Below are 15,257 nucleotides of genomic sequence, written 5' to 3'. Positions count from 1 at the left end.
CTTTTATTAGAAAGAGAAATGCTTCACAGAGCTCTGAAATGCCTCTAGGTGACCACATTAAAAGTGTTGTTTGGCCTAAGGGTTTATCAAAGAAAACTAATTAATTCTTTTTCCTTGTTTTTATCTTACAGTACATGAGATGTTTCTATTCCTTCACCAGATGACAATCTTAATTGGACAATTGAAAAATTCACTAGAATTAAAAATTACATTTTATAGTTGCAAGAAAGAAAAATAGTAAACAGTTTTAAACCTGTCTTAAAATTACCAAGTTTGTATTTTTTGTCACTAATTTTGTTCAAATGTATATTCTGGCAATGGTAAAACCATATTGTAAAATTTTACCTGGAGTTCAAGATTCCATTCTTTCCAGCTGCATGCTAAGACTTGCTATCATGCCCAGCTATTAACACTGCAGCACAAAATGGGTGTTACTACACAGTTAGAGTTCTTCTAATTTGGTTAAAATATTACCTATATGATAGTCACTATTCTGCATGGTGAGAATATTATTTAAAGTGCAGTTCTCAGCTGAATACTAAGTATTTTGAATGATATATTTCTGGGCCAACTCAAATGCCAGGGGAACAATGAAGCTGAAATAGATCTAAAAAGATTTACTGTTACTCAATGCATGGAGGCAAATCTATTCAACTGTTTAGAGATTAGACATTTTCCTCTTTAACAGACAGAAAGTTTATCCTCAAATTCACAAATTCCTCCAGAGATTCCAGGATCATTGATTTGGGAAGGGCTTGCAGTCGTCAGTCTATTTCCATGACAGTGCTGCAGATGGTAAAGTGATTGAAAAATAGTGTGTCCTTTTAAAATTGCAGAGAATCTTTTGAATTTTTACTTAGTAGTCATAACTGAAAATTATCAGCTATCTGATTATAACATAAGTTGTGAAAAAGTAGTGAATGTTCCAAACTAAAACATGTGCAACAGGATATTCACACTGTGTAAATCTTTTTCAAAGCAATATGAAACTTTCAACCCATAGCATTTGGATTCTTCCATGTAGTAGAGTTCATTTTCCTCACAGTGGCTAGTATAAAGCTGTGTTTTGGGTTTGTGCTGAACACAGTTGATAATAATAGAGATGTTTTTGTTATTTGCGGAGTTCAATGAAACTAAGACGATCTCAGGGGAGGCAAAAAACTGGAATTGTTTATTGGACTTACAGGTTCATTGTTAAAGGGTTTAGTGTTTACATATTCAACAGGGGGTTGGAACTATTACAATTTATTACAAATAGGGGTTTTTTGGGGATGACATAAGGGGAAAACCTAGGTTAACAAATTTGGGATCTTAGCAATTACCTCATGGGGAAAAACTTACTTTATCTTAGGGGATTTTACAGAGGGTACAAGAATTTGGTTCTACAGGATGCAGGGATTCAAGGAACACAAAGGGAAAGATAAGGTACAATAGGATTTCTACAGAGGTTTGATGAAATCAAGATATGGGCTATCTGAGCTGGGGCAGGGCAATGAACATCTGATGATATCTTGTTTGCTTCTCAAACTGAGATTTTTGTCCCCAACTCTCATAACCCAAGGCTTTCTGCAAAGTCCACTCAAATCCCTCTCTGCAGATATGTTTTGGGATCCAACAGTTATTGTTGAGCAGAGTTTACACAGACCTAAGGCCTTTTCTCTTTTTGTACTGACACACTGGTAAGGAGGCTGGGGGTGAATGGGAGGCTCGGAGGAGACAGAAATGGGACAGGTGATCCCAAATCCCAAAGTGAAATTCCATTCTGTATGACATCATGCTCAGTATACAAAGTTAACCATGATGGAGCCTGGTTGTCCTGGAAATGGCTGAACACCTGCCTGCCCATGGGAAGCAATGAATTAATTCTTTGTTTTGCTTTGCTTGTGTGCATGACTTTTGCTTTCCCTATTAAACTGTCTTTCTATCAATCCCTGAGTTCTCTAACTTTTACCTTTCCAGTTCTCTCCCTGATCCTGCAGGTGGGGGACTTAGCAAGAAACTGTGTGTGGCTTGGTTACTGGCTGAAGTTAAACTATAACACCCCTCCCTGTGCCCCTCCCTGGGAATATAAGAAGTTAAAAAGATCAGAGTAATGTCTGTGATTTCCGTGCTCAACAATTTTAGGATTAGGAAATTTATCTTTATTTGGTTTTCAGTATATGAAGAAATTATAGCAAAAATAGGCAGTGTAATTTTTCAGTGAGGAAATAAATGCCCTGCATCCTCTTAGGTGGCTTCACTTGGACAGGATCAAGATGTATACATACTACTGAAAGACAGTAAGGGTATGTGAAAGATATTCCACTGGAGTGCTGACTCTGTAATCTTCATTCGACACCAGGTTTGCTAGTTTGATAAAACTCTACTCATAATGAAGTAAATGCCTCAGTTAAGATGACACAGCTTTATATTATTTTCACTCTTTATTATCACAAAATGAGCTTGAAGAAAGTGTTATGAATTAAAAATGCCAAGACTGTGGTAGTCTTTCTCCTACAGTATGGTCCACTACGGAAATCTAAAATTATTATCTATGCTGTTCCTATTTTTACATATTTTTGACACTTTTCATTATTCTGTTTGTTTGTTTGTTTGTTTTTCCTTTTTAACTTCATTGGAAGATACAATCATAAATTATTGTTTTTCTCTGTTAAATATACTACTATCTTAAAACATGCCATGGAAGCACTGCTTGCAGTTCCGGAGTTAAGAATAATCTAATTTTGAATGCAAAGCATATATCAAATGACCTTCTTTTATTACACAGCTACACTCAAATCTTTTCTGAAAATTTCAAAGTAAGCTTTCATGGATGAATTTTAAAAATTGATCACTAATTACTTGGGCTTAATAAATAGTGTTCTACATCTTCAATTATGCTCATAATGAAACAGGGGTAAAAATTTTCCATGGCCCCTGGTCGAAGATCTTTAGTAGGATTCTTTGGTACAGCCTGTATCTCATGTCTTAAAGGATAAAAGGGTTTTCCCCATCATAGTCTCGTTCCTGAAGTTGGTTCTTTCACAGAACTGATGAATACTGTAAAATATTCCACATAGCACTGTCTTCTTTCAAAGCTTGCCAACTTCTAGGTAATTATGCTGAAATGGTTATCTGCCCCCCATTGTTTTCAATTTGTTCTTAAGAAAGATTCTACTACCTTTTCTCTGGAAACAATCAGCATTTTGAAACAGAGCACCTCACCTTAACTGAATCTCATTTAGAATAACAGGGAATGGAACCATTTGAAAGGGAGTGATGGATGAGCTTCTTTAAGGATTTTACCTCTGATCAAGGTAGAAATAGCTATTTAACTTAAGCTTTTTCAAAGGTTGAAAAAAAATACCCTCCGTTATTTTTATCTCCTAAGGCTGCATTGAATAGCCTCTCCCGGATAGGTTTATTGAATTTGGTTTAATATACTACCAAGATGAGAGATTTCACAAAGTTGCTTATTAACTAGTTTGTATATTTTACTGTCCTTATAGTAAGAAAACCTTTCTGTAAACTAAGATTATTATTTCTTGCCCTATCCGGTAAACTACTGCTGTCTTTACAAAAACTTTTTATTTGATACTGAATAACTCTTATGTTTCCAAAGTCTTCTCTAACCAAAAAAAGAGTTCTTTTGACCTTTCTGTCAGTCATATTATATAAATAACTTGTTCTCCTAACTATTTTCCTCAGAACTGACCCCTGTTATCCTGTACCCAAAAGTGTTATTCCCAAAACTGGCTCAAACACTCTGAGACCTTATCAATGTCAAATAAAGCAGAAGAATAATTTTTGTGCCTAAGTTCTGTTTCCCCACAATAAGTGAGTGTCCCTGAATGTGTTACACAAGGAATTTATCCTTCCAGAATTATTTCCTATTTCCAGCTGCTTATTTCCCATCTTATATGCATCTGCTTTCTCTTATCTAGGAGAAGTACTTTGTTCTCCTCTAACTGAATGCCATTGTCTTGATTTTATATGATTTCTCTGGTCTACTGAGATTACTTTGAATTCCTCTTTTCAGTAGTGCATCAACTGTCCTAATCTGGGTGTCTGCAGTTCATGAGAACTTCTAAAAGAATCACAATGAACCTTAATATTCTGAGTTGGAAGGGACCCACAAGGATCAATGAGTCCAACTCTTTAAGTGAATGGTCTGTAAAGGGATTGAACCCACAACCTTGGCGTTGTTGGTACCATGTTGTAATCAACTGAGCTAAATATGTTTTATTTCATCATTCAAACTAGTAATGAAAGTGCTGACCGGAACAAGATTCAAGACAGACTCTCTAGTAAGACAATAAACCCATGTTAATTAATCTCTGAGTATGATTTTTAATTGGTTTTGTACCGATGTGGTGATTCCATTCCAACATTTGCCTGCAAAAATGCTAAGTGGAACTTTTCATTCAACATCAAAATCTACTACATTTATTACTTTCTGCCTTATCTACTAGACCAGTCACCCTTTCAGGAAAGGAAATTTGACTGGTTTGACTTGATTTCTTTTTGACAAATCTATGTTAGCTATTTGTTATCATCATGTTTTCCTCCAGGGTTTCAAAAATTGATTGTTTAGTAATTTGTTCAACTATCTTTTCAAGCATCAAAGTTAATCTGCCTGGTTTGCAAACTCCTACTCATTTTATTCTTTTAAATTAACATAAACACTGAGCAATCGAACATTGCATGTCAGAGTGCTAGAATATCTTGCCAAAAATTATTTTTAAATATCTGTCTTTCCTATTTTAAATTGATGAAGAATAGTGTATTCTATGGACATAGTTTAAACAGGAAATTGCTTTCTACATCAAATATTTCCTAGATATATATCAGACAGAGACTGAAGGAGAAAATAGGGGATTGGCCCAAAGCTTACTCTAAGCAGTAGAAAGCCTCCCAGCTGAGGCTTCAGACTTTGGATAAGGCTCTTAGTATGTGTCTGGCACTTGCATCAGTCTGACACCTGCATCACTTTGACAGACAGATCAATTTGTGAGCCTGGCTATGCAAACTAAACAGTCTTTAAAAGGCTTTGCTGCTATACAAAATGGGAAGCAATGACATACTGACCATAATTTCAATGATACATGCAGCACTGCATACTGTGGGAGTCCCCACTGTGCTAGTGTTGTGTGTTAAAGAAATCAGAGATTTAATAAGAATAGAACTGCAATGTATTCCAGTGGAGAAAGGAAAAGTGAAGAATTTAAGGAATTCACTCTAACAATTGTATTCTCTAAGAATTCACTACAAAGAATAAGTTTAATAAAACCTACAACCAATTGAAATACCTGGAGACAGTTTATGCTGTTCAAATGTTTTGTTAAAAAAAATGTCCACCAAAAAATCCCTTCTAAATACAAACCAATTCACGTTCCAGTTGTTTTGTGTTTTATTTATGCAGTTGTAAAGTCGCCATCTGGTGGTTGTTGCAACATAAAAGAATGTGAGGTTGTTTTTGAACAGCTGTTGCTTAATAGAACATGGTATGACAAAAAAGATCGACATCTGAGCAATGACAGTCCTAATGAAATGTAGGGAATGGATATTACTATAATGCCTTCAGCCAGGATGCTTTAGGGATTGGAGTGGTGATAGGTTTGGATGCCTATATAAAAACTCAAATTCAGGAAAATTAATTTAATCAATAAAAATACTGGCAAATAAGAAATTTTAGGTTCCAAAATTAAAGATGAGATTAATCTTACCTAATTTCATCAACTGAAAAATTAAATCAACTACTTGTCTGGGATACCTCTGTCGTTGGTGAAGAAATAGAGATTCCTTTAAATAGGAATTCATCTTCACCTACTAAAGGCATGCAAGATAAATATGATGAAACACTCTCTGGAAGGGCTCATCTCTGTTTGTAATTTATTAGCTTAGTGACTCTACACTTTAGACAAGTTAAGAAAAATGGAATCTGGGTAAACTGGATTAAGTATGGTCATGTGTTAGAAATTCCCCATTGCCCAGGAAATCTGCTTTCTAGCTCTTATGCATCAAACAAAGCAGCTGACTGTGAGCTGTTAAGGCCAGAATTGTGAGTTGTTGAGACCAGAAGGACGATAACAGGGTTGGCATTGTACCTGTACTGTTTCCAGTCATATTTCATGCGCAGATATCTATGTACTAGATCAAGGCACTGTGAGATGTAACTATGACTTCCCTATTCATGAGCTTTTTATTTAACTTAGGACATCACTTCCGTTGTTTGATTATTTTACCAGTAGGACAGAAGAAGTGAGTCAGCTTAATGGAAAATGAACAACCTCTCAATTAGTGCCCGTAACTACGTATCCTACCTGCAAGATAGAGATCACTTAACAAATTGTCAAGATGCACGATGCAAGATACACTTTTATTTTAATCTATTTAATGCTCCCCTACACAGGTATGTATATAGCTATATAATCTGTTGTTAGAGGACATTTTTAATTGGCAAAACAGTGCTTCAAAAATGTGCTTCAGTAATGTCTCAACCACTCCAGACTTAGTGTTGATGTAATCTATACTTGACATATAGGCTAACTACTAGAATACAGCCTTGAAAGGCACTGTCGGGGGTGGACCAATGGAGGCCTACAGAGAATGGAGAAAGATGCGAAAGGGCTGCGAGGAAGCCTCAGAGGAAGAACAACTGCAGCTGCAAGGGTTGCCTAGAGACCCAGCTACAGGATGCAACCTCACAAACTTCTGTAGAACTCCCCTGTTTGTACCCCAGACCACTCCTTCCCTTCCTTCCCTAACTCCCAACTCTCCCTATATGGCTGGACATATCCCCCGCAGCCAATCCCTCCATTTCCCTTATCACTGACCCTTAGGATTTGATGTTCCTATCAAGAATCCCTCCTTTGTTCCAGACTCTTCCATACTGCCCTGTATATAAACTGACATCTTGTTTTAATAAACGCCATTTTGTGGGTCACCACTGGTGTGACTGTCTCCTAAACAAAGTGCGCTCAAGGGTCTTTTCCCGGGGGACCACACCCCCCCACAATAAGGCACCAGGAAAACACTGAAAGTTTGGCAAAATCTTCCCTGTTCTAGTGCAGAAAATGAAACTAAGGTTAATGTTGAAGACTATTGTGTGGTAACTATGACTTTATGGATGACTGTAAAAGAAGATTTTTTCTTTTTTGGTTAAGAGATAAGAATCCAAAACTCATAAAATATAACCTATAACTTATTGTATTAATGGTATCAATCCCTGAATTGTTATAGCCAAACAACCTCATTTAATTTCTGGTTATTGTTGCTTATAGAATTATCTAAGCATAACCAATCAAACATGGAATTTGGTTTATGGTCAGGAACTTGAAACAATGTAGAAGAGATTGTTAGAATATACAGCTAGGCAATATTTTTCTTATTATTTTTTGGTGAATATGAATTCACTTCCTAAAATTCTTTGCTTGAGAAAGACTGGTTATTCACATTTCAAAATTGTCAAAATATTTCCTTTATAGTTTTTTTGCTTTCAGAAAGGCATTTTGTTGAATATTTCCTCTCAGAAAAGAAGTTAAGCAAACAGATGAAGTAAGTAGAGAATGAAACTAAATATTTCATCTCAGACTAATCAGCATGCTTCTGAATTGTTTGGGTTTTGTATCACCAAAAGAAATATTTAAATACTAAACACCAAAATAAATACTTAAACGTTTAAAATGTTTTTCAAGTTGACCTGAGTAGAATTTTTTCCAGATTTTCTAATCAACTACAAATTCTTTGGTTTAAGCTTTTGGAATTACTGTCAATGTGCATACAATATGAAAACTATGCCTGTGCCACTGCAAAGAATAAAATTATACAAGAGTATTTATATATATATTATTTAGTTACCCTCTAGATAAAGAATGTAGGATTTGAAGAATACTCTCACAGCAAAGCACAATGGCACAAAAAGAAAGATAGCACTGAATTTTGAAATACTTCCACAGAATCATAATATCACATAATTCTTTTTTCAGCTCATTTCCTTTATCTTGTATATAAAGTCTTCAATAAAAAGGATGAAGGGAATGCATTGTGTGAATCAACCTATAAGTTAAGGACACTGTACTGTCTAATAACAGAGGAAAAATCTTTCCTCAGGACTATTTATTTGTTTTCCTTTGGCAGTGAGCTGCAATATTTTTAAAATTTTGCCTATATATTTTTACTCTCTCAATATTACTAGGAAGCAAAAATGATTAGTATTCTTCATCTGTAATTATATCATACCCAACAACTTTATGCCAGGAGAACTAGTTTTCAAATTTGTTTCCAAATCTTTATTACAAAACTCATTTTAGAATAATGACTTCAATGTTTTGAAATTATGTCTTTGAAAATATTTTTCAATTTTCTTTTAATTTTCAATTCAGTTTTAAACAATGTCATTTTTATTCAAATAGCTGAATTTTTAACGTGAATGTAAATGAAAACACTAAAGAAAATTTAATAAAAATTATAGTTTTGTTTTGTTTTGGTTTTCTTTGTTGTTTGTTTTTGGTGAAACTGGGGAAAAGAAGCTATTCGGTTTCTTCTGTAAGTGATAAAACAGTCCTGAAGATAAGAGGACTTCTACCTTTCAGGAATCCTAACTTTCCTTTATTCTGCTGCTTATAAACTCTGTTACCAGAAAATCATGTTGGAGTTCTGAAATTACCCTGAAATGCTGCTTTTAATGGAAGTCATGCTTTAGTTAGTCTTGACAGAAGGAATATTAATTTTTCATCATGAAAATATTGCATTTTATTTTGATAGAAACAAAAAATTCACAACACTTACAGGCTCCAAGTAATGTGGTATGCTTCATATACATGATTTTGGTACATTAAAACATCTACATATAAATAATCACGTATAAATATAAATAGTATGTAATAATTTCACACTGAGATTACATTTTTAAGGTATGAATACCTATTTTTAATGTGTGATATGTGTATGTGATACACATTTATACAATATTTATTTATTATATATTATATATTGCATAACATATAACGTATATTATATATCATATATATTTGACCATATTTGTACATCTTTTAGCAATAAATTTATTCAGGCCATTTAAAAATTTATAATTTCACAGTCTTTTCTCATCACATTAACTTATTGTTTGCATTGGATTGCATCACCCTTTTTGTACCTATCTGGTTTTGTAAAACAGAACAAATTTGAATTTATACACAAACATATCATACTTCCAGCCCATCATCAGTCCAACTGGCATTGTTTACATAGGAATAAAGTGCAATACTGTAAAAGATTACAGAAATTAAATGTATACAAATAAACCACAAATAAACTAAGTGCTATCTTAAAGTATAATGAACTATTGATTAATAATGCATTAGAAGTTAACACAGAAATCAAATTAACCATCTCAGGAAGTTTGCATGCAGTTTTTTACCTTGTCACTGATGTTGTGATAGTAGTTTTTAAAGCAAGTATGTTTCTATGATGAGTTCATTTAGTATTCAGCATAATAGCACTGATAATAATGAGCTCAATTTGGCTTCCATTATATAAGCATTAGATAATAGATACCTATATTAAAGTGTTACTGTTATAGTAGTGATTTTTTTCTTCATTTGGTACATAGTACTAAATCTTTAAAGGAAAGCTTTTATGCAAATTGTTGATGTTTTTGCCTTTGAATCATGACTAATTTTACAGACTCTGGAATCCCATTATTGTCAAAGTCGCTTTTGATATGAGACTCTCAGTAATTTGACTTGCCACGAGTTTTATTATCATTATATCACAGCTTTTTACTTTCATCTTTTCTCCCTTTGTCAGCTTTTTACATCCTGTGACTTGTAGTATCATCCAACAAAAACATACAGACACACTTCTGTCAGTGCTCTGCTAATGTTAACACTGTTAAAGTGTCATAGTCCAGTACACTGACTGCTCTTCAGTGAATGACCTGTGTGGCTTTCTGGGTACTAGAATTTCCCCTGACAGTTACTGATTCAGTGCTTCTGTGTTTTTAGTGCAGAATATATTTATATTAAAGATTAAGAGATTTAAGTACTAGGAAAGCATAGGATGAAGCTTTATTTTATTTAAGGCTTATCATACTCCAAGATCCTTCAGATTAGATACTGTGGAAGTTTATTCATGGTCATTTAACTATGAGAATATTTTAAGACATTTAAGACACTGAAAATGAAGATGTTATCAGATCACTTTTGTTTTCTACTGTGTACAAGTGTCATAAAAAATTAGTAGTTTCAGTCTAACTGGCTCAACATTCTTTATGCATTCTGATTTACATTTTGCATCTACACTTCTTGATAGGTATTTGTTCCTATGGCAAGACAAAACAGTGACTGCTTTCTGACGTGTCTGTCCACATAGCCATTGTCCTAGGGCAGTAGATGCATAATTTTTCCACTAGAACAAAACTCAGCAAGAGCAGACCCTTGCTCTCTCTTACGTGTACCATCAGGATCTTCTAGGAAGGACTTCAGATCTGGCTTCCCTGGCTGTGCCAGCACCATGACACCACAGCAAAGCACTATTACGCAACATGGGGTTTTTCTTTACTGGCTTAAAACATAACTATGACTTCTTCTTAAATTAATTTCAAATGTTTTAAATTACTTGGATTGGAATCTTAAGAAATTTATTATGTTCTGTCTCAATGGAATACTTCCTTTTCCTCCAGTTTTGGGGTGTTTTATTCCTTTAAGGCTTGTCCTACCTCCTTGTCTTCTCATAAAGAGTTCCTTTGTTTTACATATTGTGCTGGTTTAAAGGTAAACTGGTAGGAGAAATTAACCCAACTCAAAAGAGATTATAAATCAGAATTACTATTTAATAAAAATAATACAATAAATACAATCATACAGATGAACAATTGATTTTAACCCACAAAAACCCAGATGTATAACCCGGCATCCTGGGGCATGAACAGAATGGTTTTCATTGGCCCCCCCATGATGAGCCCCACGTGGTCCCCCTGAGTCCAAAAGTAAAAGGAGAGGAAAAACCTGTTGGTGCGAGTGATGGTCACAGTCAGGTTGAGAGTGTTGGTCACAGTCTGGTTGAGAGTGGTGGTCACAGTCCAGTTGAGGTTCTGGTTCTTCTCTGGATCCCATGAGTGGTACCAGCAGTCCCGAGACCCCAAGATTATATACACTCAGGTTCAGGTAGAAATGCCCAGCACCTCCCCTAGGGTGAGGAGTTCCACAGTGGGTGATTGTGAGTCTTGGGTGTGAGGACAGGAGCATCCTCCTGTCTCCCAGGCCTCTTAACATCCAGATTACAGCCTGAGGGGTCAGGTGTGCTCTGGGCAGCTGCTGCAAATGGTCTTTTGTTAACAGTTTCTGGGAAATGGCATAGAGGCTGTAGAATACACAGTTTGGGTGACACCCACAGAGTGATGAGCTGGTCCCAGCTGTTCTAAATAGGACACGTGAAAAACAGGAAAGTAACACAGCTTTCCCAACCACTTTATTAATACAGTGATGAGTTTGATAGAGCTCTCCAGTAGAGCCCTATATTGGATTTGCTATATTAGCTATATTCTGTACAAAGAGAAAGGAAGAGATCTTGTTAACTAAGACTTTGCTAGCAACTGAGAGAAGAACGCAACTTTTAAATAGGTTTTAAAAAAAGGGTGTAGATGAGTGCATGTTTAAGAGAAATACCTGAAATGAAAAGGAAAAAATAATAGAAAGAATGAAAAAGTGGAAAGAAGTAAGAAAAAATGAAAACAGGAGAAACAACGAGTGGAGAGAAAAAAGGAAGGAAAACTTGCAGGAATAAAGAAAAAAAAGTGGAAATAACAGTACAAAAAGAAGAAACCCAAACAGAGAAATTAAGATTAAAGCAGATAAAGTGGAAAGAAAAAACTTCAAGTTAAACAGGGATTATGAAAAGATATAAATAATAATAATATAATTTTGAAGAGAATGAGAAATTTTTTTAACAGAAAGTAAATTTTACAAAAATATTGCATGAGGATATGGACTGAGAATAAAATATAGAAAATTAGAGAGGAAGCTGATGAGGATGTCCTGAAATGAAGAAGAGGAAAAAGATATTGGAAATGCAAAGTCATGTAAATGAAAGGTTGTGTGAATTTGGTTTTACATATGTGAAAAAGTTCAAAGATTCCTGGCTTGGGATTTAGCAAACACAAAATGACTTTGAGGAAGTTTTAAGTTACTGCTCTCCTGTATGTATATGTCATATAAACTGGCAATTTATATGCCATATAAACTGATAAGTCACTGTATCAGTAAAATTTTATGAGCCCTTACAATCACTTCTCAAAACTCTGACTGAAATGAGAAATTATTGCCATGTATCCCACAGTTCTGGAACTGTAAGGTATCTGGATCTGCCTCCACCTACTGATAGATTCACATTAACTCATGCTGTGTTTATTATTTTGTTAATGCCAAGAAAGTTATCTGGACAGAAAAATGCCTGTCTCAGTTTTTAAGAGTGTAAAAATCTATACAATTATTTTTCGTGCTCAGTGTCTTGTAAGTGGCATAAAATCCAAATTACTGAATAACTTCCCATTCCTAAACAGACAAATGGAAATAGCTATAGCTGCACGATCCTATCACGAGTACGTAAAAGCTGTCAATTTTTGAACCATGTCTTCTTTGTCATTCGGTAACAGGGTCATTTTTATCTCAGGAGTACTTTCTTATTTTTATTTTCCTATCTTTCTTGACCTTCAAGAATGGACTCAATTAAGTTATGTGTACGGTGCACATGCGTTTGTTGAACTAAACTATGGCTGATGGCTAATGATTCTTGCAGCACTTACCACAAAAGCAGCCAAGTCCTGTAACTCCATCACAACCTTAAGACCTGGCACCTGTGTCATCACACTGTTTAGGGTATATCTCCGACACATCATTGATTGCTCAAGGCATTGTGTCAGAAGAAATCCTCGTTCTTTAATTCCATGAATCAGAAGAGTGCACTTTTTCATGATTACTGTAGCACTTCTCTGTAAAGAGAAGTTGTAAATATAAAGGGTAATTCAGTATTTTTCTATATAAGTCATATCACTATTATGACAGTCACATGACTAACATGACAGGGTTCTTCTCTTTGAGTCAGAAGCAGGTCTAGTACATGATGAAGTGTCCCAGTATTTTGCCATAATTCCCTATCCTATTGTAGAGCAATACTCACGGCTGCAATTTTTCCTATGCTGCTGTGAGAAGTCATGTCATTGGCCTCAACACAATGGCTCCTTTACATGAGAAGGGGGAGTCACATATGCTTAAGTACATTGTGCATACATACTTTATATTTCTTTATTATTTTGTGGGAGTATTTTTGTTTGTTTAGTTGGTTTGTTTATTTGGTTTGGTTTGTTTTTAAAGAGACCAAATACTTTCTAATTTTAAAGTCTTAACCAGAAGATGTTTCAAAGGGGTATCTATGGTTTGGGTAGAGGTTGTATTAGTCTTTCATCTTGTAGTTAATGTATGGACAAGAAGTACTAATTTGGAGACTCTAGAAAACAGACCAGTATTATATCAAATATGAAACTTCTAATAATGAACAACAAACTAAAAGTCTAGTCTCAGAGAGTGAGACCAGGACCAAAGTGTATACTGCGCTTATTTAGGAACTTAAAAGCACATTAATTCAGTATTTAGTTTGAAGAAACAGAAATTTGGTCTATTACAGAAGGGTTAATAACTGTCAGTACCTTTTGTTAGTTACAGTAGATGATAACTTTCCACACATGCAGCTACAGCAGCAGCTTTGAAGTCACAGGATAGCATCAGGGTTTCCTAGGATCAAGCAGCATAGTGAATCATGCAGTGGTGGTGGGAGTTCAAGTTATCACAGTGGTGGCTCAAGTAAAACTGACAAGTAGTGACAGCTGTACTGAGAAGCTGTTCAGAATCATTCCATCTCCACCCCCTCTAAAAAATGATGGCAGGATGCTCTAGCCAAGCTACTTCCAACTGCTTGTTTTTTAACTTTTTTAGTTTGCAAAGCATCTGAAACAGACAACCTTGTGTCCCCTCACATCTGTCAGCACCAGTTGCAAAGCAATATTTTTCTCATATACGGAGTTAAGTGTTCAGTATAAGTAAAGGTAGTCAATTAAGTCTGTTGGCAAATAGAATTTTTCTCACCAAAGCATGTTCCCAGGAAAAAAACAAACAAACAAACAAAAAAACCCAAAACAGCAAACAAAAAAAAAAAAAGACTCTTCATTAACTTCAAAGCCCACTAAACAAATTGTTTCCCTGCTGCTTGATGGAACACAGAACAACTAAAAATAGAGTGTAAACAAACCCACTGACAGACAGTGTTACTTCAGTTCAGCCTTTGGTAGGTATGTGGATATGAGTCAGTGGAAGAAACATCCTATCATTCCTACCTCCCCACTCTCTGGGCAGTGTGGAAATTTCAGATCTAATCCATTGTTTCACATTAACACTTTAATTTACTGGGTTTTGTTTTGCCTTTTTGTCATCATCATCTTTACAATCTGAAGCATGTAAAAACACACAGATTTTATGGTTAACATTTTAGTAGATCAAAGTTGCACTGTAAGTATGATAAATTAATGCTTTTCAGGTGATTCTCTCTTTAGACCACTAAGTGGGCTATTGAACTAGGTTCTTTAAATATTGAGGAAATTCAAAGCTTGGTACAGTATATAAAATATACTGTATTCAAAATATAAATAATATAAATATAAAAATTCAAAGCTTGGACAGTATATAAAGTTCAGATATATAACAAAAGAAATCAACAACAATCTTATTTTCTAAAGTGAATCAAAATAATTTCCAATTATACCAGCAGAATTTACAGGGTTTTTTTGACAACACTTAATTTCTATGTAGTAAGAACAAAATTTATGATGTCCCAGAAAGACAGGAAGATGATGAGAAACTGGTCATTTGTAGCATTCTCTGCCACTATGCACTACTTCACATGACAAGATTAAGAGTACTGGGCAATACACATTTGTGATCTCCTCACTACTGAAGACAGTGTTTCAGGTCTAACTTCATGTTTTGTTTTTGCAAAAATCAGCTTTGTGTTTCTCTTTTGCTATTACTTTTCTCCCCTCTTTTTGTTTTTACAAAATCTGTTAGCCCTTTTTTTAAGTCATTTAGTGCTATGATAGTTTGGTGAACTATCGAAAGCTGTTTCTATCTGGTATAGCAGATGCCTAGAGCTATATTGTGAAATCAAAGGAAATAAACTCTGTTGACATGATTGGTAGATTATACTCTGTATATCATAGTAAGTTTCAA

This window comes from Myiozetetes cayanensis, unplaced genomic scaffold (assembly GCF_022539395.1).
Source record: "Myiozetetes cayanensis isolate MyiCay16 unplaced genomic scaffold, myiCay2020 scf6-25, whole genome shotgun sequence".
In the NCBI taxonomy this organism is placed as follows: Eukaryota; Metazoa; Chordata; class Aves; order Passeriformes; family Tyrannidae; genus Myiozetetes; species Myiozetetes cayanensis.
This window is presented reverse-complemented; position numbering follows the sequence as displayed.